This window comes from Hyperolius riggenbachi, chromosome 6, assembly GCF_040937935.1.
Source record: "Hyperolius riggenbachi isolate aHypRig1 chromosome 6, aHypRig1.pri, whole genome shotgun sequence".
Lineage (NCBI taxonomy): Eukaryota > Metazoa > Chordata > Amphibia > Anura > Hyperoliidae > Hyperolius > Hyperolius riggenbachi.
Genome location: NC_090651.1, coordinates 19,067,257 through 19,094,865, shown reverse-complemented (window position 1 = coordinate 19,094,865; position 27,609 = coordinate 19,067,257). Strand labels below are relative to the sequence as shown.

Below are 27,609 nucleotides of genomic sequence, written 5' to 3'. Positions count from 1 at the left end.
TCCAGCAGGACAGGCGACACAGAGAGTCCAGCTACACATGAGTTACTTGGAGTCCAGCTGCAGAGGGGTTATTGAGAGTCCAGCAGGACAGGCGACACAGAGAGTCCAGCTACACATGAGTTACTTGGAGTCCAGCTGCAGAGGGGTTATTGAGAGTCCAGCAGGACAGGCGACACAGAGAGTCCAGCTACACGAGTTACTTGGAGTCCAGCTGCAGAAGGGTTATTGAGAGTCCAGCAGGACAGGCGACACAGAGAGTCCAGCTACATATGAGTTACTTGGAGTCCAGCTGCAGAGGGGTTATTGAGAGTCCAGCAGGACAGCCGACAGAGAGAGTCCAGCTACACAAGAGTTACTGGGAGTCCAGCTGCAGAGGGGTTATTGAGAGTCCAGCAGGACAGGCGACACAGAGAGTCCAGCTACACATGAGTTACTTGGAGTCCAGCTGCAGAGGGGTTATTGAGAGTCCAGCAGGACAGGCGACAGAGAGAGTCCAGCTACACATGAGTTACTTGGAGTCCAGCTGCAGAGGGGTTATTGAGAGTCCAGCAGGACAGGCAACACAGAGAGTCCAGCTACACATGAGTTACTTGGAGTCCAGCTGCAGAAGGGTTATTGAGAGTCCAGCAGGACAGGCAACACAGAGAGTCCAGCTACACATGAGTTACTTGGAGTCCAGCTGCAGAGGGGTTATTGAGAGTCCAGCAGGACAGGCGACACAGAGAGTCCAGCTACACATGAGTTACTTGGAGTCCAGCTGCAGAGGGGTTATTGAGAGTCCAGCAGGACAGGCGACACAGAGAGTCCAGCTACACATGAGTTACTTGGAGTCCAGCTGCAGAAGGGTTATTGAGAGTCCAGCAGGACAGGTGACACAGAGAATCCAGCTACACAAGAGTTACAGGACTACAGCAACTAGCACAAAGAGCTGTACACTAGTAATATACACTCACCTAAAGGATTATTAGGAACACCATACTAAGACGGTGTTTGACCCCCTTTCTCCTTCAGAATTGCCGTAATTCTACGTGGCATTAATCCAACAGGGTGCTGAAAGCATTCTTTAGATATGTTGGCCCATATTGATAGGATAGCATCTTGCAGTTGATGGAGATTTGGGGGATGCACATCCAGGGCACGAAGCTCCCATTCCATCACATCCCAAAGATGCTCTATTGGGTTGAGATCTGGTGACTGTGGGGGCCATTGTAGTACAGTGAACTCATTGTCATGTTCAAGAAACCAATTTGAAATGATTCAAGCTTTGTGACATGGTGCATTATCCTGCTGGAAGTAGCCATCAGAGGATGGGTACATGGTGGTCATGAAGGGATGGACATGGTCAGAAACAATGCTCAGGTAGCCCGTGGCATTTAACCACTTAACAACCTCTGCCACGCTTATCTACGCCCCTTTAAAATTCACCTGAGTCACAGGGGCGTAGATAAGCAACTCCTGTTTATTTTCCTGCTGTGCGCGATCGCGTGCGCGTTCGCGTGCACGCGGACGTGCATACGCGTCGGGCACCCGCTGGTCTGTGATTGGCTGATGTGAACATGTGTTCACAAAGCCAATGACAGTGCTTATTCATGCAGAATGTGTGTAAACATTGTATCAGTCTCTATGCTGTTACAGTTACTGAGATCACTCCGGAGAGGATCTCAGATAACTAATACAGCATTAGTGAGTGATCAGCATCAGTGAGGTTTTTTTTAAAATAAATTATACCCCCATTAAGCCCATTAACCCTTGCCTCCTTTAAATGTGAAAATTGCTGTGGTTTTTAGGTGAAAAACCCCGTGGTAGAGAAGTGGTTAAAAGATGCAACATTGGCACTAAGGGGCCTAAAGTGTGCCAAGAAAACATCCCTCACACCATTACACCACCACCACCAGCCTACAGAGTGGTAACAAGGCATGATGGATCCATGTTCTCATTCTGTTTACACCAAATTATATCGAGACTCATCAGACCAGACAACATTTTTCCAATCTTCAACTGTCCAATTTTGGTGAGTTCGTGCAAATTGTAGCCTCTTTTTCCTATTTGTAGTGGAGATGAGTGGTACCCGGTGGGGTCTTCTGCTGTTGTAGCAGCCCATCCGCCTCAAGGTTGTGCATGTTGTGGCTTCACAAATGCTTTGCTGCATACCTCGGTTGTAAGGAGTGGTTATTTCAGTCAACATTGCTCTTCTATCAGCTTGAATTAGTTGGCCCATTCTCCTCTGACCTCTAGCATCAAATACTGGATGTTTTTCCCTATTCACACCATTCTTTGTAAACCCTAGAAATGGTTGTGCCTGTAAATCCCAGTAACTGAGCAGATTGTGAAATACTCGGACCAGCCCATCTGGCACCAACAACCATGCAACGCTCAAAATTTCTTACATCACCTTTCTTTCCCATTCTGACATTCAGTTTGGAGTTCGGGAGATTGTCTTGACCAGAACCACACCCCTAAGTGCATTGAAGCAACTGCCATGTGATTGGTTGATTAGATAATTGCATTTATAAGAAATTTTACAGGGGTTCCTAATACTCCTTTAGGTGAGTGTATGTATCGCCTGAATAACGCAGATTGCGCTATTTGCGCATAGCTTGCTGCACAACTCATGCTACCGTTATTTCATAAATGTGGGGAGATAAACCGTGAGATATGATGCGTTAAGAGAGACGATGACCCGATCCAATCCACTTTTTCTCCTAAGTTTCTGCTTGGAGAAATTACATACCCAACAAGAAAAACAGAAAAAAAATAGCAGAAGTAATATCAAAGTTAAAATAAACAGGAACAACTTATTTTGAGTATTTTTTGTTATTATTGTTTAGAAAGAGTTGAAATAGATCAGGTGAAAAATATGTACAGAGACATAATTCATTAGATTAGTTTGTGAATGAGCCCCTAGTGGTGGAGAAAGAGGCATAGTATGCGATCTATAAGTACATCAGACAATTCATAGGAGGCAATGCATGCCGTGCTCAGTTCTTGTTGCTGCATTATAGCGGGCTAGCAGGAAATTTTAGCGCTGCCCAATCTGTGCAACTGAATAGGATTAGCATTTCATCCAACAGCAATGCAATGGCTGATTGTTCTGGTAGAAACGTATGGTCACCGCACGCCCCTAGTGTGAATAAGCCCTTAAAGTGGAAATTCAGTAGTGGCAGGGACACTAACTCGTGTTTTATTGAATTACGATTACTGCATTTCTATTTACTCACCCGTTCCACCCACACTACGCCATATAAGGTGAAGGCCCCGCTCCATCACAGAATAATGCCATGGCATTTTTCTGGGGGCTGGGTTATCTCCTCCATAGCCCAGCCTCCAGCTCTGTAGCCTAACCCTAGCTCTGAACTATGTCACAAGTAAATTGGCAAGGGGGTGGCCCCACATCCAAATTCTGCTTCAGAGGTCTGTAGCTATTTCAATGGCAGCAGATACTGTTTCCTTTATAACGATGACCCCGCGGCTCTGGATTTTACCAGGACCCAAGCCATGCCGGTATTGGTAATGGATGTCCCGTCTGATATTGCGGCAGCTTCCGCCACAACGTCACAACGTCATTTATCATTCCTCTGATAATCCTGAACCCCCCTCTTTTTTTTAAGTGGCAGATTTAATTTAAAAAAGCAACAATGTTTTATTATTATTTTTTCGGAACGTCACATCTAAAAATAATATTTGATATATAGAAATAATACATTAATGCATTGTGCTTAGAGCTGAGAGTCATTCATCTCTGTCTTGTATCGCTTCTGTATGAAAAACAATTTCTAAAGAGGAGAGGAAGAGATTAAAGCACAGCTTAAAATAGCATTTGTAGCCGCTAAAGAAAATGCACAATAAAAAAAATGTGGTAATAGTTTACACCGGACTCCAGGCAAAGCCAACCGCATTAGAAAACTTGCCTTATTCCAAGGAGGGTACAGCTAAGGTTGTGTCTTAAAGAGACACTGAAGCGGAAAAAAAAATTATGTTATACCGAATTAGTTGTGTAGTACGGATAATTACTAGAACATTAGTAACAAAGAAAATATTCTCATGTTTTTATTTTTAGTTATATAGTGTTTTTTTATAACATTGCATTATTCTCTAATATTTGCAGTTTACACACTACTCAGCATTCTAAATGAACTTTTGAACTGCCCTCTGCAGAAACAAAAAACAATACAGTGACTGAAACTTGAGATAATAGGCTTCAGAAGACAGAGCTCTCTGAGACTTTGAAAGTCATGGAGCTCAATGGCTCTTTTGCATAGATAACAACTGGAGTTTCTTAACTCTTCCTGTACTGGAAACAATATTAGACTTATGTCTCTGCTCCTAATATTTTATTTCTTAGCTGTACTACACATACAAATCATTATATCATATTTTTTTTTACTTCTGTGTCTCTTCAAAGCACACTTGAACTAACTTTCCCCCACAAGATTTGGCCATACCTGGGTCTACTTCCTGCCCCCTAAGTAGCCCCCCATTTTTTTTCAGGACTGTAACAATGGCCATCCTGATCCTTGTCTACTGCTAAAAGCACACAGGTATCACAACTGGGCTATAGAGCAACAGATGAAGGTGACCTTATTTGATTGTTTTATTTGACCTTCAGATTCCCCAGATCTCTGTCCTATCGAGCATCTGTGGGATTGGCTGGAAAAACAAATCTGATCCGTGGAGGTCCCTCTGAAGGTTTCCTGTGGTGTTAGAATTGTCAGACTTCTAACACCACAGGAAACCTTCAGAGGTCTTGTGGAGTCCAGACCTCATTGGGTCAGGGCTATCTTGGCAGCATTAGGCGTCGCCTACACAACCTTAGGCAGCTGGTTTTAACGTTTTGGTTGATTATTGTGTAGAGCTGAAATGAAAGTAATTAGATTTTTCTCAACCGAAGTGGCCTTTTTTTTAATCAACCTGATAAACTTTCTCATGTCTACTAAGGTGCTTCTGTTCACCAAGGTTGAGGAAGAACATCCAGCGGAATGTGACTTATTTCAGCTAGATAAATTGTGGTCGTGAGATGATCTCCAGCAGCTAGTTCTGCCCTTGTCACCTGTAGGGGGTCTCCTCCATCCCAATGAATTGGTGTTATGTCATAGGAGTGCCCTCTTCCCCAAGCATGACAGAGTACATATGTAGGGGCTACAGTCAAGAGAGATAAGAAGCTGTTGGTTTTATGGTTTATTTAGTATTTACATAGTGCTGACATCTTTCACAGCTCTGTACAGAGTATATACTGTATATTGACTTGTCATTTAACTGTCCCTCAAAGGAGCTCACAATCTAATCCCTACCATCGTCATATGTCTATGTATGTATCATGTAGTGTATGTATCGTAGTCTAGGGTCAATTTTAGGGGGAAGCCAATTAACTTATCTGTATGTTTTTGGGATGTGGGGGGAAACCGGAGTGCCTGAAGGAAACCCACGCAGACACGGGGAGAACATACAAACTCAGTGCAGATAGTGCCTGGCTGGGATTCCAACCGGCGCTGCAAGGTGAGTGTGCTAACCACAACACCACCGTGCTGAGATTTGAGGGATCTATTAATGGTCGATCTGGCGGCAGATTGACTAATATATGAATGATCACCTTAAGATAAAATGTACAAAGTTTGGTTGGTTTTAAAACATTTTAGCCTCGTTTTTGGGACGGGCATCTGAACGTCATGGTGGACAATGATGATAAGCTTCTGGAAGTTCTCCAAGCTATATATTTCATTATTATTGAGGTCTAGAGATGAAGCCCAGCTGGGATCACCTTATCTCACCCTGTGATGAAAGGATAAGTCTTGTTTTCCTTACAAAATGGCTGTTGAGAAGTCCCGCTAAGCCGGAAACGTCTTCTAAGCTCTTGGCAAAAGGCAGCTGGATGGTTTGAGGAGGCTGCTTTTGTGTTTCTTTCTCCCCATCCGTTTTGTTGATCTCAAGCGCTACCACGGCTCCAAAGAAATGTCTAACGAGCCACTCAGCATCTGTTCAAAATGTCAGCTGCCACGGGAAGCACCAATTTACTTGAAGCCTATTGATTAGGTGCCTGACAAGGAACCGCATAGGCAGCCATGCAAAACATGGCTGGAAGAAGCAGATGAGCTGCTCAATGTATTCACAGGCGCTGCTCTTATTCTCTCGCCTCGCTCTCATTTTCACTCTGTAAATCTTAAAGGGAGCAGAATAACAATAAATATCCTCAGGGTCAAAATGGTTTCCTCCTACTGCGATGGAAAAAAAAAACGGTATGAAATACAGAGTGGGATTATCAGCGCAGTCTATGTGGTAGGAACACAGCAGGGCCTGGTGTAGTGATGGATTTCGGCCTGGATTTCTGGAGCTCAGGCTCCGGCCTAGTGAGGCTGCTGTCCGAGGGGGCAGACGAACGTGGAATAGGAGGCCACAAATGGTGTGGCACCTCATTGCAGTCTGTTTGCCAACTATTTAAAGTGAACCTGAAGCAAGGAAATTATGGAGAGGGAAGGTTCTGGATCTTTCCCTTCTTGGTCTCCTCTTTTTCCCGGTGTCCCTATTAAACTTTCCCACTAGCTGCGCCTTTAGTCCTCCACCAGCAGTCTTTGGAAGTATTTTGGTGTCCGAGCTCTACCATGGCACTGATTTAGACTATATTGCTGGGGGATTGTTTGATGTAACCTGGTGTTGGGGGGGGGGGGGGGGTGGTCTGATGCTGTATATATTGTATATGCTGTAGATAGAAAACACTCCTGACGAAGCCCTTCAGGGTGAAACATGTTGAGCAATAGGTGGCTATGATATATATATATATATATATATATATATATATATATATATATATATATATATATATATATATATATATATATATATATATATATAAGCACCTCTTAGGATTTTAGTTGCATCCATCACCTCAGTGATTTCTGACTTGTGTTAAATTCAAAATCGGGTCAAATATGCCGTAAATCGCTCTGGAAAAAGCTAAAAATGTCACTACCAAACCGCTCAGCAATTGCGATAGCAATTCGCATTTACTAGTGGCTCCCAGCCCTTAAAGAGACACTGAAGCGAAAAAAAAATATGATATAATGAATTGGTTGTGTACTATGAATAATTACTAGAAGATTAGCAGCAAAGAAAATATTCTCATACTTTTATTTTCAGGTATATAGTGTTTTTTCTAACATTGCATTATTCTATAATATGTCCAGATTACACAACACTCAGCATTCAAAATGATTATTTCAGAGCAGTCTGTGAACTAATGACCTCTCCTCTGGCAGAGAAAAAGTAAACAGTTCGCTTGCAGTTGAGATAATAAAAGTCAGATAACAGCCCTCTCCATGACTAACTTTAGTCGGAGAGCTTAAAGGGGTTCTTTCGCGAAAAAAGTAGGCAGTTAAAAAATGTGACAGATGACAGGTTTTGAGCCAGTCCATCTTTTTAAGGGGGATTCTCAGGTCTTTCTTTGTTTTCAACAGCATTTCCTGAACAGCAGTTTAACTGCCAAAATAGCAAGATACCAGCCGGCCTCCCTAATCACTTGCACACTATTATGTCAGTTAGATTTTGCAACTGTTGTTCAGGAAATGCTGTTAAAAACAAAGAAAGCCGTGAGAATCCCCCTTAAAAAGATGGACTGGCCCAAAACCTGTCATCTGTCACATTTTTTAACTGCCTACTTTTTTCGCGAAAGAACTCCTTTAATGGCTTGTTTGCATAGAGATAACAATTGGAGTTTCTCAACTCTTCCTGTACTGGAAACAATTACACTGATGTATCTGATCTTAAAGAGAACCCGAGGTGGGTTTGAAGAATATTATCTGCATACAGAGGCTGGATCTGCCCAGCCTCTGTTGCTATCCCTAACCCCCCTAAGGTCCCCCTGCACTCTGCAATCCCTCATAAATCACAACCACGCTGCTGACAAACAGCTTGTCAGAGCTGGCTGTGTTTATCTCTATAGTGTCAGTCTGCTGCTCTCCCCGCCTCCTGCAGAACTCCAGTCCCCACCTGCATCCCTTCCCTCCCTGCTGATTGGAGGGAAGGGATGGGGGCAGGGACCGGAGCTATGCAGGAGGCGGGGGAGCAGCTGAGACTGACACTACAGATGTAAACACAGCCTCACAGCACGGCTGTGATTTATGAGGGATTGCAGAGTGCAGGGGGACCTTAGGGGGGTTTGGGATAGCAACAGAGGCTGGGCTGTATAGGCAGATCCAGCCTCTGTATGCAGATAACATTCTTTAAACACACCTGGGGTTCTCTTTAATGTTTTATTTCTTAGCTGTACTACACATACAAATCATAATATCATCATTTTTTTTTCGCTCCATTGTCTCTTTAAACAGCATTTCAGGTGGAGTGAATAGAAAAAAACACTCCCTGGAATGAGGCTCAGCTGAAACACAAACAGGAGGTGTCTCCTTTCCGAGGTTCACATTATTGTGTTATTAAACTTTCCTCTTTGTGTTCTGCCACTATAGTTTTATGCTCCCTTTATGTTTCTGAGTAAATTGCAGCATTTACTGCAAAATATAATTTAGTAAATTACTAGTGCGGTGTCAGGGAGCTGATAGGAAACTACTTTACTTGCCTTCCTTGGGGAAATGCGCTGCGTTTGGCTCTAATCGTTGTGCTGCTAGAACCGTTCCTTTTAATTTAGAGGAAAAGACTTGGTTGGTAGCACCTGGCGTGTCCGGTGGAAACAGGGGAGGGGGAAAGACTTGTGGTCAGTTGGGGAAGTGTGCGGGGGGGGGGGGGGGGTTGCTCTTAGTGGTGCAGCTGGAGATTTTGGGGCCCCATAGCAAAACTTTCATGTGCAATGCCTCCTGCCCCTCCCTATGGGTAAGAGTTAATTTAGCAATTTACATTCTCATGCACTCTACAGTGTCTGCGTATGCAAGTCAGAGCTTGGAGGAACACCAGAACATTAAAGGGGCACAACTGGGAAAATTTTAAATACGTGCAAACAAACAAATAAGAAGTACATTTCTTCCAGAGTAAAATGAGCCATAAATGACTTTTCTCCTATGTTGCTGTCATTTACAGTAGGTAGTAGAAATCTGACAGAAGTGACAGGTTTTGGACTAGTCCATCTCTTCATAGGGGATTCTCAGCAAGGCTTTTATTCTTTATAAAGATATTCCCTAAAAAGCATTTAAACAATAATGCTGGCCGGCTTCTCTGCTTGCTACACAGTTTTTGGGTAGTTGGACAGAGCAACTGCCATTCACTAAGTGCTTTTGAAAATAAATAAATCCCTGATAATCCCCTATGAGGAGATGGACTAGTCCAAAACCTGTTGCTTCTGTCAGAATTCTACTGCCTACTGTAAGTGACAGCAACATAGGAGAAAAGTAATTTCTGGCTCATTTTACTCTGGAAAAAATGTACTTCTTATTTGTATATGTTTGCACATATTTCAAATTTTAAATTTTTTTTGCAGTAGTGCCCCTTTAATAGTGAATACATCAAGTACCAGTCTGGGGCCCCTCTCCAGAAAGATAGTATGGGGCCCCAGCAGTATATATTTACTTGCTTCAGTGCTGCAGGGAAAAAAAATAATACTTTTTAAATACATACATATAAAATGAACATTTCTTTCATAGTAACATGCACTATAATTGTAACGATCAGTGACGTATAGGATGACCAGGGTGAGCTCAATCAGAACATATAGTCAGTACTTTATTTAAAGTGTGATCACACGTGTTAGGTGCACAGTAATGACAGGAGTACTCCTAAGTGATAGCCCTTGCTCAGGCTATCACGAACAGAGAGGGGGAGTACAGGCAAAAGTCAGTAACAGATCGGTCAATCAGAAGTACAGAATCGTCGGACAGAATCAGTCAGTATACAGGCAAAGGTACAGAATCGTTAGGCAGAAATCTAGGTCGGTATTCAGGCAGAGGGTCGGCAACAGATCAGATAGGCAAGGTACAGAATCAGGAAGCACAGAGAGTAATCAGAGGATACAGGCAAAGAGTCATACACAGAATAATCAATACAATATAAATATAGCAATAATCCTAAGCTATGTGTGAATCCCCGGGGTCCTGCCGGATCAAACACACCAGGATCTGACTAAGGTCTGAGAGCTATCACTGTGAAGTTTTCGCAACAACAGACGAAGAGCAAATGACAAACAGGTCCTGATATAGTGTGGACCATTCAACGGCGCCACCCAGAAGCCCAACCAATCAGGAAGCAGGATTGGGCATGCAGCTGTCAGCTGACCACCAAGTCAGCTGACAGGTCTCCTAAACGAATAAGTGCGGCGGCGATCCGCGCGCACGCGAGCCTGACGCTCGCCCACATCCTCAAGCAGACCGGACCTCCCTGACACCGGCGAGAGGCCCGGAGACACCGCGGCGGGAGTGGCCGTGACGCCAGATGCGGAAGCGGCGGCTGCGCCGCTATCCGCATCATGAGCCGGCGTGACAATAATTTACTTTTTCCTGTGTTGCTGTGACTTTTTTACCATGTTGCTAATTTTGGACTAGTCCATTTCCTAATAGGAGATTGTCGTTATTAAATTCATGGTTTACAAAACCACTCACTGTAAATGACCTGTACAAAGATGCTGTCAGCTTCCCTACTCGCTGCATATAATTTTGGTAATTGGACCGAGCAAGTCCTCTTTAGCAAGTGCTTTTTTAAATAAAGAAATACCTGACATTCCCCCCAAGAGAAGATAGACCAACCCAAAACCTGATTGGTTATATTTCTCTAGCTACTGTGAGTGACAGGGAGATAGGAAAAAAGTAATATACAGTGCATTTAAAGAGACTCCGTAACAAAAATTGCATCCTGTTTTTTTTCATCCTACAAGTTCCAAAAGCTATTCTAATGTGTTCTGGCTTACTGCAGCACTTTGTACTATCACAGTCTCTGTAATAAATCAATGTATCTTTCCCCTGTCAGACTTGTCGGCCTGTGTCTGGAAGGCTGCCAAAGTTCTTCAGTGTTGTGGTTCTGCTATGCACTCCCCCCTCCAGGCCCCTCTCTGCACACTGCCTGTGTGTTATTTAGATTAGAGCAGCTTCTCTCTTATCTTTTACAAGCTGGATAAATCGTCCTCTGAGCTGGCTGGGCTTTCACATAGTGAGGAATTACAGACAAGGACAAAGCTGTTTGAAGGAAGAAAAGAGCAGCCTGACACTTCAGTGCATGAGAGATGCAGGGGGAAAGAAACACACAAATGATCTCTTGAGATTCAAAAGGAATGCTGCATACAGCCTACTTGTGTATGGATGTATTTTCTAGGTGTGGACATACTGTACATCAACCTACTTCCTGTTTTGGTGGCCATTTTGTTTGTTTATAAACAAACTTTTTAAAACTGTTTTTAACCACTTTTAATGCGGCGGGGAGCGGAGAAATTGTGACAGAGGGTAATAGGAGATGTCCCCTAACGCACTGGTATGTTTACTTCTGTGCGATTTTAACAATACAGATTCTCTTTAACTCTGGGAGAGTTCTACATTTTGTATGTATTTTATATTTTTTCCACGATAGTTGTCCTTTAAGGCTTCTTGCACACCAAGACGTTGTGTTAGGTGGCACGTTAAGGTCGCATAACGTGCACCTAACACAACGTATGGTGCTGCAAAAGCCGACGGTAGAGTGAGCCGCGTTAGGCTGCTCGATGCCCATAATATCTCCCAGAGTGGCGCTGATTGGCCAGCGGGACCACGTGATGCGGAGCGAGACACTCCGCATCACGTGGTCCCGCCGGCCAATCAGCGCCCGCCAGTGCAGTGAATATTAAGTAGCCATGTGCGCGGCTACTGTAGCTGGCTCTCCCCGCCTCCTCCGCCCCCCACTGCGCATGTGCAAACAGTCTAACGCGGCTATAGCCGCTCCAACGCCGTAGCATGCTGCACTTTGCACAGAACGTGCAGCGTTACATGTAACGCAACGTGGGCTGTGTGAACAGCCCACTTGTGTTACATTGCTGTGCGTTGGGGGAGCGTTACAGGCGCACTAACGTGCGCCTGTAACGTCTTGGTGTGCAAGCAGCCTAAATACTCATGTCACGAAACGATTCGGAGATACTTAGTGAATCGTTTTCTTGTATTGCCTGATTACAACATTTTAACATAAAATCGTTTGACAAGTCAGGCCTGTAATCTTCAATGTGGGTCTCTTATCAAAGGCGGGGCTTCACATGTGCGGTGAGGCGGGCCGTCCCCGCAGGCTGTTTATCTGCATGCCATTCAGAACTTCAGAGGAGGCTTCCTGCGCGGGTTTCATAGTCTGCTTTGAAGATGACATACAGAGAGGAATTAACTGAAAGGTAGAAAGTCCTCCGTGGCTGATAAGAATACTAATGGCTGATGACTGGCGCTAAGTGGATCCTTAAGATCTGGAAATTGGCAAAGTGGCTAATGCATGTTTCTATGCTGGAAAATAAACACTTCTCTTTAGAGAGGGAACGTGTGATGTTTAGGATGGTTTTACATCAGAATCTGTAAGCGCTCGTAGACACTGAATGGCCTCAATTCTGGTAGAGTTATCTAACATTTACCTCATGAGGTAATGTCATTTAGCAATTCTGGTAGGTTTTAGTCATGTTTTACCTCATGAGGTAAATTATGAGGTAATTCATGAGGTAATTTGCATTAATTGTACCGAAAATAGCTATTCTCATGGAAATTAGGGGGCATGTTAGCACATAATTTACCGATCAGTTTAAGACCTGCCTGTACCTGGAGGTAAAGTCAATTTGTATGCGTTTTGCAGTTTTTAGTGGAGTTCCTCTAGCTGTTTTAGTGCCATTCCTATTCAGGCTGTAATAGGAGAGATAAAACTCCAAATATTTACTGGATTTTTTTTTTATAAGGGATGCCTATAAATCTACTTTTCATAGGTTGCTACATAATCAAATACACCTTCTCCCTAAAAAAAGAAAATAAAAATCTTCCAGAGACTATCCAACTTATGGAAGACAATTAATGACTACTATTATCTCATGTTTTACCTCATGTTTGAAAATGGAGAAAAATCTTTCATAATTGCTAAAAAAAAAAAAAAAAAGGAAAATACATCATGAGGTATTTTAACCACAAACAAATATTCACCTCATGTAGTTTCCAGAATTGAGGCCAGTGTGTTTGCGTGAATACCGTGCATTCGTCTGCGTATGCTTTTGCATAGGTTGAGGTGTAACTATAGGGCAGGGGTGCCCTTTGGGTAGATCACGATCTACCGGTAGATCGCGAAGGACTTCATGGTAGATCCCGACCCCACTACATTTTCCATTCTGTATATACAATGGTGCTCTTAAAATTGTACACAGGTAGATCATTTTGACTTGCTAATTTTTAAAAGAAGCTCACAAGCATCTCTGCTATAGGGGGTACATAACCTGCGACAATAGTGGACTCAACGCTTTGGGAGACCCCCAAGAACTTTCCCTTCCTCCGATATGGGAGGACCATCCTCCAGCTCAGTTGTGGGTGTGGACACATTTATTATGGGCGGAGGATCACGTTGGCCACACTTGTTCTACGACCCTGGCAGTTGGGTCACCAATAGGAGATGGGGGAAAAGAGTGTGAATGTTGAGGGAGGAGCATCAATGTTTTCCTTTGGGCTCCCCATGACTGGTTGTCAGAGATGGATTAAGATATAATGGGGCACTAGGCTAGGTAGTAGATTTAGAGCCCCCTTGTGGTCTTTTTGTTAACTGAATTGTAGAAAGGTCAGAGAAGGTGGCAGGTGGGCCCCACTGGGCCCCAAGCACATGCCTATGTTGCCTGGTGGATGATCTTGCTCTGCTGATAGTGATGCCCCTGCGCATAGGAAACACATTTTAGGTGACGCCCCTTGTGACAGCAAAAACTGCACCCACATAATATGTATATGACTTGGTGCAGCAGTGGAGGGTGGAGCCAGCAGGCGGTGATCAAAGTGTTGTCGTAGTCCGATACATTGATCTGAAGGAGCTGCCAGGCGCCATCTAGCCAAAACCAGTTTTCCTGTGTCAGACTACATCCGCGGAAAAGGCCATAGGGTTAGAAGGGGTTAAAGTGGACCTGAACTCTTGCACAGGACTGAAGGAAAACATAGAGAAACGCACCCTGTATGTATTTAGGGAGTTTAGCCTAATTCCCCCTCATCTGTGACTGTAATTTGATCTCTCAGGTGCATCAGCTCAGGAATGTCCTCTGACATGGCAGAGCAGCTAATTTGTAAACACAGGATGTTAGCCCTTTGTCTGCTTCCATTAAAGCAGGAAGTAAACTCACTGCAGATTTATTGCAGTATTTGTATCAGCTGTAACAAAGAAATGTTTTTGTTTTAAAGGTTATTATGCTGTTGCTTATCTTTTAGAGCAGACATGAAGTTCTTAGTTCAGGTCCGCTTTATTTAAGGTGTTTTCCTTTGAATTGTCATCTCAGGACTCCAGGGGGGTAAATAATGATACCATCAGCTGTATCCCGATATCCGCTGGGCTATCATCCCTGTTAGGTCTCAGGCACATGCTCTTTTGCCATTGAAGCCTCCCTGCTCTGCCTGCTGCAGGTTCTCTCTTGGAGTTGTGTGATCTCGGTGACCGCACTCCGCCAGGTAACGTATAATGGCTTTCCAGCGTAATAAGACGGGGAAAGCAGAGATGATGTAAATGAACATTAGGAGTTGTTGAGCTGAGCAGTCTCTGCCATGCATACACATAAGCAGCGAGGTTAATGGTGTTTCTACTCTCTACCCAAATGCAATTGTGAAATGGAGAGAGGCACGGTGAGCGTCCCGGCGCAGAGGCTCAGAGAGGTTAAGAAGGATGATGAACATCGCTTCACACGGGGAATAGACTGCTGGAGAAACTAATAGGGAATCAGAGGAGGGAGGCAACGCCAGGAAACGATTGTTTCAGCAGCTCTCACTCTGCTCTAGAGGCTTAAAGAGGAACTCCAGTGACAATAATGTAATAAAAAAGAGCTTCATTTTTACAATAATTATGTATAAATGATTTAGTCAGTGTTTGCCCTATTGTAAAAGCTTTCCTTTCCCTGATTTACATTCTGACATGTATTACATGGTGACATTTTTACTGTTGGCAGGTGATGTAGCTGCTGCTTGCTTTTTTGGCAGTTGGAAACAGCTGTAAACAGCTATTTCCCACAATGCAATGAGGTTCACAGACAGGAAACTGCCAGGACGATGGTCTTCACAGCTTCCTGTGTGTGTGTGTGTGTGGGGGGGGGGTTCACCACAATATCAGCCATACGGAGCCCACTGATGATCCGTTTGTGAAAAGGAATAGATTTCTCATGGGAAAGGGGGTATCAGCTACTGATTCGGATGAAGTTCAATCCATGGTCACAGTTTCTCTTTAAAGTGACACTGAAGCGAAAAAAAAAATGATGATATAATGAATTGATTGTGTAGTACTGATAATTACTAGAACATTAGTAGCATAGAAAAGTGCCTCATATTTATATTTTCAGTTACATAGCTTTTTTATAACATTGCATCATTCTCTAATATTTGCAGTTTACACATAACAATACACTCAGCATTCTAAATAATTTTAAAAAGCAGGCTAATGGACGTTTGAACTGTCCTCTGCAGAAAAAAACAAAAACAAAATACAGTGACAGACAGTTGAGATGAGCTTCAGAAGACAGAGCTCTCTGCCACTTTGCTCAGTGGTTCTTTTGCATAGATAACAACTGGAGTTTCTTAACTCTTCCTGTACTGGAAATATTAGACTCATATCCCTGCTGCTAATGTTTTATTTCTTAGCTGTACTACAAATACAAATCATTATATCATAAGTTTATTTTCACTTCAGATTCCCTTTTAAGTGGTAAGACACTCAACATTTCCTCTCTGCTCTAAAAGATTGATTAAAAAATAAAATCTACTACCACAAAAAAAAGTAGCAGAACATCATTCAAACAGTTACACACAGTATTTTTTTTCTTCAGTGGAAAGCTCCTTGCTTCAGTGGGCAGCTTCTGGCCGAGGTGATAACAGTATCTTTTGTTTACATTCCTTTGTCTGCTACTTTCCTAGCTGTGCTAAATATGAGCTCTCTCTGCTGAAGAAGAAGAAAGAGCTGAGAAGTGGACTGGTCACTAGATAGATTTTAATATATAAATACAGCAGCTATGTAATAAATGGCAACGGCAGCTTTCAGAGCAGATGAACTGTAAAAATATGTAGACAGTAAACCAAACGCTCTGAAACCCCCAGGAAACCACTCCACCGGTGCAGGATCAGGTGGGCCAAGCCACAGGTAACATCAAACGAAGGAGGATCCGCAGTCTCAGTGAAGTGGTAAAAGCTGATATACTGTATTGAAAAAAGCCACAAAAAATGACACAGACAAGGCCACAAAAAGACTAACGCGTATCGGGCTCAAAGTCTGCCCTTAATCATAGTCATACACATTCTAAAAGAGGCGGGGACTTTATAGCTGAAGGAGAGGGGAGGGTGAAAACTCACACCCACTCCATCAGAGAAAGGCCGCAACCTCTTAAAGGAACACGATACATCTTATAATAAACATTACTAGATTGAAATATCACATGATTACGAAAATACAAAAGATGTAACCACATTGTTAAAAAACATCTAAAAGTTAAAATTACATACAAAAAGTGTAAATATAAAGAGAAAGATGACTGGCAAATAAGAAAAGAGGAGAAAGAAAAACTTTCCTAACAGTCATATATTAAACTGATGTCCCACCGGGTATTGAGGCCATCGGGGGAGCGGGTACCCATGAGGTGAATCCAAAAGGCTTCCCGTTTAAGGAGAAGCCTCTGATGGTCGCCTCCCCTGATTGGAGAGACCACTCTTTCTACTGCCTGGTATTTAAAAGTGGTCATATTCCCATTGTGACAGTTCTCAAAATGTTTCGAAACAGCAGATTTTTTAAAAGTGTTCCAGTTAGTCGCGCAGTAGTGTTCACTTATCCTCGCTCGAAGATTGCGGGTGGTGCACCCCACATACTGAATGCGACAACTGGTACATGAAATTACATAAATTGTATGTTTAGTGTCACAATTGATGTACTGTAGAATGGGAAAAGACCTATTAGTTGTATATGAAAAAATGCAGGATCCTTTGTGATGACACTTACAGTAGTGACGTGGTGAAACCACAGGGATAAGATCCTACTGTATTTAACCAAGTCGGAGTGCGTATAGAGGCCGGGGACCTAAAAAGACTGGGGGACAAAAGGGACCCTAAAGTGCGAGCCCTACGGGATGAAAAGCGGCACCCTCTGTCAAGGACCTGCTTCAACTTAGGGTCAGAGTGTAAAACTGGAAGGTATTTTTTAATGATATCAATATTCTTATATTCTAAACTATATTCTGTTCAAAAGTAACAGTACCCCTCTCTATTTGTCTACGTCTGCCCTTATTACTGTCCAGAAATTCTGTCCTGGTTTTTTTGGCCACCTTATTACGACTGGTTTTTAATTGCCTGTCAGTGTAACCTCTCTGCCGTAACCTACACTCAATCAGACTGCACTCCCTATCTGCGCCCTCCATGGTGGAACAGTTACGGATTGCTCTAACAAATTAGCCAGTTGGTATAGCATTAATGGTATGTCTAGGGTGACAGGAATTTGCTAAAAGTGTCGAGTTACCCGATGTCGGTTTCCGAAAAGTGCAAGTGAAGATTGTCTGTAACACTGGATCACCTATTAAAGTGAGATCTAAGTAATCAATCGAAAATGCATGAGTATTCATTATGAATATTAAATTTAAACAATTGTCATTTAGATAATTCAAAAATGAGTCCAAAGTATCAGGAGGACCTTCCCACACTAACAACAAATCATCTATATACCTGCCATACCATTGTATATGGGAGGCAAAAGGATTATCATCCCCAAAGATGCGGAGCTCCTCCCACCAACCCATGTATAGGTTGGCCAGGGAGGGGGAAAACTTTGCCCCCATAGAAGCTCCGCATCTCTGGAGATAAAACTGAGAATCAAAGACGAAAAAATTGTGCGTGAGAAGGTAGTCAACTGCCATGAGCAAAAAAGACTAATAAAAAATCAAAAGAAGAATATGTGGTAAGGTGAAATTCCAATGCTTGTAAAGCAAGTGCATGGGGAATAGATGAATATAATGAAGTGACATCCAGGGTCACTAATCGGAAATTACTATTCCACCTGAACTTATCAAGACTAGAGAGGACATGTCGGGTGTCCTGAAGGTAACCCGGGAGTCTCGACACTAGGGGCTGGAGGTGTGCGTCCACCCACTCACCCAGGCGCTCACCCAAGGAGCCGATACCAGCAACAATAGTTCGGCCCCTCGGGGGAACGCCCGGTTTGTGAATCTTCGGGAGATGGTGGAACACGGGGAGAACAGGGTGCGTTGGGCATAAAAACTCGGAGAGTCGCATAGTAAGTACTCCCATGTTCACCCCGCGTTCCAGCAGCACCCGAAGATCACAAAGATAATCCTGAGTAGGATTGTGAGTCAAGGGTAGATACACACTCCCATCCCCCAGCTGTCTCAAGGCCTCCGTTTTGTTGTCCGTGGCGTCCAGGACCACCACAGCCCCACCTTTATCCGCCGAGCGTATAACAATGTTGGGGTCACCATGTAATTCATTAAGAGCCCGACGCTCGGAGGAGGTGAGGTCAGAAGGGGCCCTGGAGACCCTGGTCAAACCACTCAATTCCCTCTCTACCCGCTCCCCCGATGGCCTCAATACCCGGTGGGACATCAGTTTAATATATGACTGTTAGGAAAGTTTTTCTTTCTCCTCTTTTCTTATTTGCCAGTCATCTTTCTCTTTATATTTACACTTTTTGTATGTAATTTTAACTTTTAGATGTTTTTTAACAATGTGGTTACATCTTTTGTATTTTCGTAATCATGTGATATTTCAATCTAGTAATGTTTATTATAATATGTATCGTGTTCCTTTAAGAGGTTGCGGCCTTTCTCTGATGGAGTGGGTGTGAGTTTTCTCCCTCCCCTCTCCTTCAGCTATAAAGTCCCCGCCTCTTTTAGAATGTGTATGACTATGATTAACCATCTTAGCGGTATGGACGAGCTCAGCTCGTCCATCACCGCCGATGGCTGCCGCTCAGGCCCTGCTGGGCCGATTTCCATCAAATAAAGTGCAGCACACGCAGCCGGCACTTTGCCAGCCGCGTGTGCTGCCCGATCGCCGCCGCTCTGCGGCGATCCGCCGCGAGCAGCGGCAAAAGAGGGTCCCCCCAGCCGCCTGAGCCCTGCGCAGCCGGAACAAATAGTTCCGGCCAGCGCTAAGGGCTGGATCGGAGGCGGCTGACGTCAGGACGTCGGCTGACGTCCATGACGTCACTCCGCTCGTCGCCATGGCGACAGGAGAAGCCAAACACGGAAGGCTGCTCATTGCGGCCTTCCGTGTTACCTCTGGCTGCCGGAGGCGATCGGAAGAACGCCTCCGGAGCGCCCTCTAGTGGGCTTTCATGCAGCCAACTTTCAGTTGGCTGCATGAAATAGTTTTTTTTTATTTAAAAAAAACCCTACCGCAGCCGCCCTGGCGATCTTAATAGAACGCCAGGGTGGTTAAGGGCAGACTTTGAGCCCTATACGCGTTAGTCTTTTTGTGTCCTTGTCTGTGTCATTTTTTGTGGCTTTTTTCAATAAAGTATATCAGCTTTTACCACTTCACTGAGACTGCGAACTGTAAAAATAAACTTCCGCGCATGCGTGCCGCAGCGCCGCCGCGTACATTTTTTAAAATCCCTGCGTCGCCATAAGATTTACATGACTTTGGGTCCACCGCACATCGCCTCAGGTTGCCGCAGAACCGCGCGGTAATGTTGATCTGTCCTTGCATCAGGATGTGTCCCTATAGACTTTTAGTGGGGTGCGGTAAAATGACCACACCGCACTGGCCCAGTGTGAAAGGGGCCTTAATGCAGGACATGGATTCCTCTTCCAATTTAGTAAGCTAGCACCTATTCAGTAAGGAGTTCTCTGGAAAGACTCCCTAATACTGCCACTGCCTGCTGAGTGGCTGCCTCGCAAGCGCTTTGAGGCCGACAGGAGAAAAGCAATTTATACAAAGACTGGAAGTATTATTATTGCGTAGCGGCAATGCTCTGCGTCCGTCTCTGCACTGTTTGCAATCTGTTTTTCCCGTGATCTGTTGTTGAAGCACTCGTTTTCTTAGCATCCTGTTATGGTGGACCGTCTTGCGGATACACATAACCATAACAGCCAGCGTGGGCACGGGCCTGCATTATCTGTGGCTGCCACATCTCTGTAATACACAGAACAGTCCTGTGACCTTGGCTGAGCATCTGCTTATCAGTGGGAAATGTGATGGTGTTTTATTTGTGACAGTAATTGCTACGCATTCTGGCCTCCTTGTGCTGGAGTCACACTACAGATAATGTCTTCTGTTTCCATACGCCTTGTTGTGAAAATGTCTTCGAATCTCTCTGTCCTTGGCCTTCATCTACAGACGCGGCTGCAAGGAGAACTGTCTGTGTTCAAATCCCACTCTAACTGGGGCAAAGCAACTAAAAGACATTACAACTAGTTCTGCTCTAAGGGGGCCAATACAGAGCCGGTTCTCTCATGAAGCAAGGTGAAACACTTGCATCAGGCGCAGAGATTACAGGGGCAGCATGTTGTACTGTGATTACAATTACAGCATGCAGTCAGAGTAGGAGGAGCCATAAGAGGAGAGCGAGGTGAAAAGGTCATCATTGGGGAAAAGCAGCTTGTTGTGCTGTGTGAGGAGTCTGACAGTGAGCGAGGAGGAGGGAGGCAGGGGAGCATCATAAGGGAAAAGCAGCCTGTTGTGCTGTGTGAGGAGTCTGACAGTGAGTGAGGAGGGGGGAGGCAGGAGAGCAGCATTGGGGAAAAGCAGCTTGTTGTGCTGTGTGAGGAGTCTGACAGTGAGTGAGGAGGGGTCAGGCAGGAGAGCAGCAGTGTTTCATTTGGCTTTCCCCGCAAAAGGGAGGAGGTGGCACTGCTGTCCTGGCTGAGGAGGAATGGAGTGGCTGAGAGTGAGCAGTATGTTTGCCACAGACTCACAGCCAGTGTGCTACTGTGTTGAGCTGCAGCATGTCATGTGAGAACATTAAATGAAGCAGAGGAAATTGTTGGGTGCTGCGCAATCATTCCAAAATGGGGGTGGCACATCCTCACAAGTTTGCCTCAGGCAGTAAAAAGACTAGAACTGGCCCTGGGCCCATACATTGCGTGATCTTGTGGGCCTATCAATCCTTCGGATACGGTGATTTTCATGAATTGTTGGACATTCGGTGATGGAACATGGCCGCCCAATCTCTGGCCAAAAGCAGTGGAAAGGATTGATAGGGAATACATGAAAATATTGGATGCAAGGGCTTAATCAAGCATACAGCGTTCAATAACCCGAGGACCGAGGGACCCCTAATCTTATTTGTTGTTGTTGTTATATGTACGTGTGTTTGTGTGTCTTGTGTTACTCCACCTCCACCAACCAGATGGTAGTTAGAATATGTAATTTTGACAGCGGATCAGATAAAATAATGTGTAGCGCTTGCAAACAAGTAGAGGGACTGACTTGCACTTTTTTGGTCTATTAGATGGTGCCACAAATGCCATTTGGCTGTAATTACATGCACGCCCAACCGTGACATGTAGTGGTGTTACCCAACAGTAAAAAAACACACATCTGAGGGCGGAAACTGCCATGCTCAGATGCCATTCCATAGGGGAACACCGGCGCATCACCCAAGCTAAGCACTTACAAGCGCAACCGGCCTGTGGAAAAGAGGCCTAACCCATATACCACCCATAAATGGTAGAAGTAACATACAGTGTATCCCATCCTTTTATGGCAGGAAATGGCAGAGCACAGTGGGATTCCCCAATGAGCCCTTTATTTAGGCCCCAATGGTGGTTGAGGAGGGGGACTACAATGGCTAGAAGTGATAAAGGTGGTCTTATTCCCCCCGATACTCTTCATGTATTTGGGAGGTGTTCCTCTAGGTTGCAGCGTGGAAGCTGTCTCCGCTCCCCAGCGCCTCTCCATATAGAGTCATGAAGCTTCTCAGCTGTTGTGCATGTTGTTTAATTAACCTTCTAATTAGATGAATCAGCTGCTGCGATGATCCTGAGTGAAACAGTTTAAAGTTTAATACACAGACTTCTCTGCACTTCAAAGCATAACTCTACCTCCATTACAGTCTCTACCTGTCAGGAAACATGGAAGTGGCCATGGCTGCTGCTTTCATGGTTGTCATGGTGATCTTCTCACTGGATGACTTGAGCCACACATCGGGAACACGACAGACAATCATTCTTAAAGGGACCTGTATAATAAAGAAAAAGAGGACATCAAAATAGATGGTTTTGTTTTTTAACCACTTGAGGATCCTGGGCTTAACCCCCCCCCCCCCCTTTTTATTTTTTATATATATACATTTTTTTTAATAAATTTTACTATTTTTTTTCCTCAACTGTCCTTCCTCCCTCCCTCCCCCCGCCAGCCAATCAGTGTGATCGGCTGTCATAAGATTCAGCCTATGACAGCGGATCGCTTCCCTGCTGCCTAGGGGGAAGACCGTGTCACACGGCTGTCCCCAGTACAGCGCTGCTGTAGATCGCAGTGCTGCACAGTGTAACTAGACAGCGGTTTTGCCGTCTAACAGTCTCTTATCGGTGATCGCCACTGGGAGACTGATGACAGAGCTGAGCTCCGTCATCCAAGCGGAGATGCGCGCGCGATCTCCTGCAAATCCCCGCCCCAAGACTTAGGCAGTCCTGGGGCTGCCGCCACGATCACGCCCATCGGAGTGACGCGGTCGGATAGTAGTTAATTTACTTTTCAAAATCTGACCGCCACTTTAACAATGGAATATTTATGAAAGGACCATAAAGGTAGCCATACATCTAGCGATGAAGGACAGTTTCGACCAAGAGACAAATCTCTCTTTAATCATATCTGATTAGAGACTGCAGGTCAATTCCCGATCTATTTCACACTGAAATCGACCTTGTGATGCCGTATTTTCCGCTTCGATTTCAGAGTGAAATTGATTGGGAATCGGCCTGCAGTGTATGGGCCGCCAACAGATCTCTCTCTAATCAGATTCGTATAGAGAGAGATTTGTCTCTTGGTCGAATCTGTATTGAAAGCATTCCAATGTAATCATACATGTCTCTGCTATAATGATTATCTCAGTCAGCCTTGGCTCTATTTGGTACATTGCCGACCAGAGGGAACCTTGTTATCTCCCCTCCCACATTCCTGCTCCTCACTGATTGGCTGAGCGCAGTTCAGTGTGACAAGGCTGAGAAGGGAAAAGATGCTGAAATACGATCTGTGCTCACATTGTTTACAAAGCAAGCTACATATGACAGTGCAGTTTCTAGGAGAAAAAAAAGTAAGGGAGGAAATGACATCAGGATTGGCTTCAGTCAGAGGCAGTAAAGATGGAGAATGCCTGAAACAGTTTTCTCTTTATTTACTATATAAAATTCATTGAAATCAAAACGTGGATAGTACAATACATATGTTATGTAAGTAGAACAAGCATTTATATACTTATATATGTGTTGTTTTTTTCCTGAGATAATATATCTGTCCCTGCTGCTGTAATAGCCATCTTTAATATGAATGACAGCTGAGCAGCGTATGTGTGTGTCGTTTGGCCTCGCAGTGCCGCGGCGTCGGTTCCCGAGGAGCCTAAATGAATAGTGACCACAACGGCCGCTGAAATGATGTGATGGATTCCAGGGAGCATCAGCCGAACTGGCAGAAGCGTCTTCACCATTCAAATCTCATTAAGATATCAGTGTGACTCAGAGGCGTCTCCATAAAGAGGCACCTCTACTGCCCTTAAACATCTGCTGGTGGATTCCGGATGATGTGGCCTCTTTTCCCTGCTCAGCCCCGCCAGAGTTGTTCTGCTTTTCGCGATAACTTTTAGGACTTACCATTCCCCAGTCGCTGGTAACTCTGTTGCCCCCCCTTCCCTGCCCTGGGGGCTGTAGTAGTGCTATTCAGGCTGAGGGCAGGCGAGGGGATATCATGTCTGTAACGTTTTGCCGCTTTGCGTTGAATGCCGCAAGCTTCGCGTTTGTTCGCATTTCTGTTTTGCATTTCGGGAAAAACAAAACTGCCCACATTCATCATTATTTCTGCATGCTATTAGCGCTTCTAATTTAGGACCCGTCTCCACTAGGGCCGGCCCAAATCTGCTGCGTTTCCCGTAGGCAAGTTGGGAGCTGCGGTGCGATTCTGGACAGCACGCTGCAGTATCCCGCTGTGCAAATGCGAATCCCTATAGCTGTGCATGACACGGATAAGCGATTCGTGCTGTGCGTGCTAATCAAAAATGCTAATATGAGGAATCACAATTCCACAAGCCTCAAGTGTTCAGCACCCGGCCTGTTGGAAGAACATGTGCTACAGTCAGTGTCCCACAGCAACCAATTAGAATACGATTTTTTAACTCAAAACTGGAGAAATACCAGGTGAACACAACTTACCAAGATATTTTAGACAATGGCAGAGCACTGCTCTGGGGTCATATAGTAATGTCAATAATATATCCATGTAGTAATGTGCTAAATAAAGAATAGTTAAAGTGGACCAGAGACGAAGCGCCCTCATGTATTTACCATATATATCAGTGGGAACATGAGAGAAAACACCTACCCTGCTCTCTGTTTCATTCTTCACTGCTCAGCCTGCTTGTTACCATCCCTGATAAAATCCCTGACTGAGCATTCAGTCTGGCTTTGCTCAGGAATCATTATAGCTGAGTCATTATAGCAGAGCCAGAAGGGGGCAGGCTTGGGCTTGAAAAGACATCAGAGAACACAGACTCAGCTATAATGATTCCTGAGCAAAGCCAGACTGAATGCTCAGTCGGGGATTTTATCAGGGCTGGTAACAAGTATGCTGAGCAGTGAAGGATGAAACAGGGAGCAGGGTAGGTGTTTTCTCTAATGTTCCCACTGATATATATATGGTAAAATACATGAGGGTGCTTCGTCTCTGGTTCACTTTAAATGTTCAATGTGCATTCAGTATAAGCAGCTAATTCTGTATTTAATGCACAACTAAAAGCTGATGAGTTTTCTGTAATGGTGTGAATGTCTCCGTAGCCACCTAGTGTTCATTTGTAGAAAGCTCTGACAGGCTGGATAAGGGAGAGGAGGCGTGGCCAGATCTCTGAAGTGACATTCAGGGAGGAGTAGAAAATAACAGCTCATGCAAGTAGGATATGCAAGGGGTGGGACTTGAATCTGTGGAATGGTGCTAAGGGGTGGGACTTAAATCTGTGGCATAATGGTAAGAGGGGTGGGCCTTGAAACTGTAGAAAGGTAGTAAGGGGTGGGACCTGAATTTGTAGCATAGTGGTAAGGGTGGTAAAAAGTAGGTAGTGGGGCTGGAATTTGTGAAATTGGGGTAGCTGGTAATGGGTCTCAAAACTGTGGCATGGGGCACAAACAATACTTTACTGGGCATACACAGGTTCGCAAACTTGCTCATCCACGGTGGAAATGCGCAAGTTAATGAAAGTATATATCTGTGACAGTGACCCGAATGCACTGCTGGGACTGGTACCATTTTATGTTTTTTGGGGGGTATAATAAAGTATTTTTTTTTTAGGAGGATCCACCCAGTTCAAGTGTCCTTTAAGAAGCTTTGGACCCCGGGCATTTTCCCAGAGTACCCCTAGCGTGGTTTCTAACCCCCCCCAAAACACACACAAACACCGTTACCAATGCCCTACCCTAACTGTTCTCCCCTGCACAAACACCCTTACAAACGTACAAAATCGTACCTACAAACAAAAAAATATTACAAAAACTAAAACGTTGAAATAACATATTTCAAAAACGTTAATGTCCTAATGTTGAAAACAATATCAAGCACCCAGATTTCCGGCTACACCCCCTATGGAAGCCCCATCTCTGGGGTCAGAGGTATTCGTTTTTTGAGAGTTGTTTTTCCCCTTTCGTGCGGAGCCAATCGGCTGGAAAGGGAAAGCCGCGAGCTGGAGCCGGTTCCCACGGAAGGTTTCCCATTGTTAAATATCCTCCACCACCGCCCATCCAATATCCCATGTTTCAAGGTGATCTGATAAATTGCTGAGTCGTCCCGTTTTCATGATTGTTTTTATTGGCTAATAATGGTTGCGCAATTAATTTAAAGAGATACAAGTGAAACGCGGTAGTTAAAAAGGTAAGTTGTTTTTAATTAAAGTGAAATTGTCAGTAAAGCTAAACGGTGTTTCTTATTTGTACAAAGATGTCGCTTTCCGCCACTTCATTATTGGCTCTGCTTAGAAATTTACAGCTTGAAAACAAACCATTGGCTTTAATAGCGGCGGGCGCGGAGGTCAGCTAAAAGCTCGGTTTTTAGCATTGGTTTTTCGGCCTCTCTGTCTCTCCTACTCCTGCCCCCAAAAATGCAACAATATAAACTGCAAATTTAAAAAGAAAATAGCTAGATACCTGAGGGTAGTTTCACACTGGGGTAGTACGGTGCTGTACCGCGCAATGCGGTGGAAGTGACGGTTTCGCTGCATCCCCGACGCTCTATGTCTATGGCGACACGTGTACGTGAAAACCCGCCACACGTTAGACATGCGCGGAAGCGTATTTTTAGCAATACACTTCCACGCACGTGATCGTGTCGGCCACAGGAAATGAGCGGCATTTCCTGCTTGGCCGGCTGCCAGACGGGGATTACCATGTACTAACGCAATAATCCCCGAAGGCCTGTTTTTCACCGCTGCCGCCAATCCTTCGTGTGAAACCGGCCTGAGTGTTATAGTATAGAAGACAGCAAAACATTAATATACCATAGTAGCAAAACACACAACGTTTCGGCCGTGCGGCCTTTCTCAAACACTTAAGTAAGGCCGCACGGCCAAAACGTTGTGTGTTTTGCTACTATGGTATATTAACGTTTTTGCTGCATTTGCACTAATCCAGGTAGAGACCCAGTCATTTTGCTGTTTGCTGTGGACTTTGTACACCCTTGAGTGATCCGGGTGTGGACTGGTTGACTCCCTGGTGCTCCATAATTTCCTGCAGTTTGAGGCTCCTGGCTGACACTGCCTGTGTGTTATAGTATAGAAGCACAGTCATGTGACTCACAGCTGCTGCTCAAGCCCCTCCCCCTTTAGCAGAGAAGCATTGCCTTCTGGGAGGGGGACGAGTAATGGGGTTGTCACTCACTGTCCCTCCCAAATAGGGATGCTCATTCACAGAACTCGGAAGCATTGGACCAATCAGAGAGTGCAGAGTCAATTTGTAAGTATTTGGACAATCAGAGGATGCAAAAAATGACCCCCCCCCCCCCCCCAAACAAAAAACAAAAAGAATAGTCAGAAATTCGTGGAATTGGTCATCGCCATTGGGGGAAATCAGAATTTCCACGGAATATGAAATCTGCATTTCTGACCATCCCTACTCCCAATGAGTGCTCCAGAGAGATGTAGCCGACCTGCCACTTTACCAATCATCACAACTGCCCTCCGTTTGGAAGAAAACCTTTTCCCCTGATTGTGACACAGCAGGATCATACACAAGGCAACCTAAGCAGGTGCCTGGGCTTGGTGGGTGTTAAGGGGGTCTAGTGAGTGTCAAGGGGCTCAGCTGCCAGCTTCTTTGACCCGACTCTACCAAAAAGACTATCATGGGGGACC

At 44.6% G+C, this 27,609-nt stretch overlaps 1 protein-coding gene and 1 long non-coding RNA gene across 8 annotated transcripts in view; one reads left to right on the top strand and one right to left on the bottom strand.

Annotated features, from left to right (window-relative positions):
• Positions 1-27,609, top strand: part of CAMTA1 (calmodulin binding transcription activator 1) — a 1,857,772-nt gene that overhangs the window by 223,010 nt on the left and 1,607,153 nt on the right. The gene's annotated exons all lie outside the window — the stretch shown is intronic.
• Positions 21,989-27,609, bottom strand: part of LOC137522359 (uncharacterized) — a 38,336-nt gene continuing 32,715 nt past the window's right edge. The window contains exons 2-3 of the long non-coding RNA XR_011022274.1: positions 22,133-22,251; positions 21,989-22,052 (exon numbers count right to left, since the gene is read on the bottom strand). This is a non-coding gene — a long non-coding RNA (uncharacterized lncRNA). The remainder of the gene's footprint in view (positions 22,053-22,132; positions 22,252-27,609) is intronic.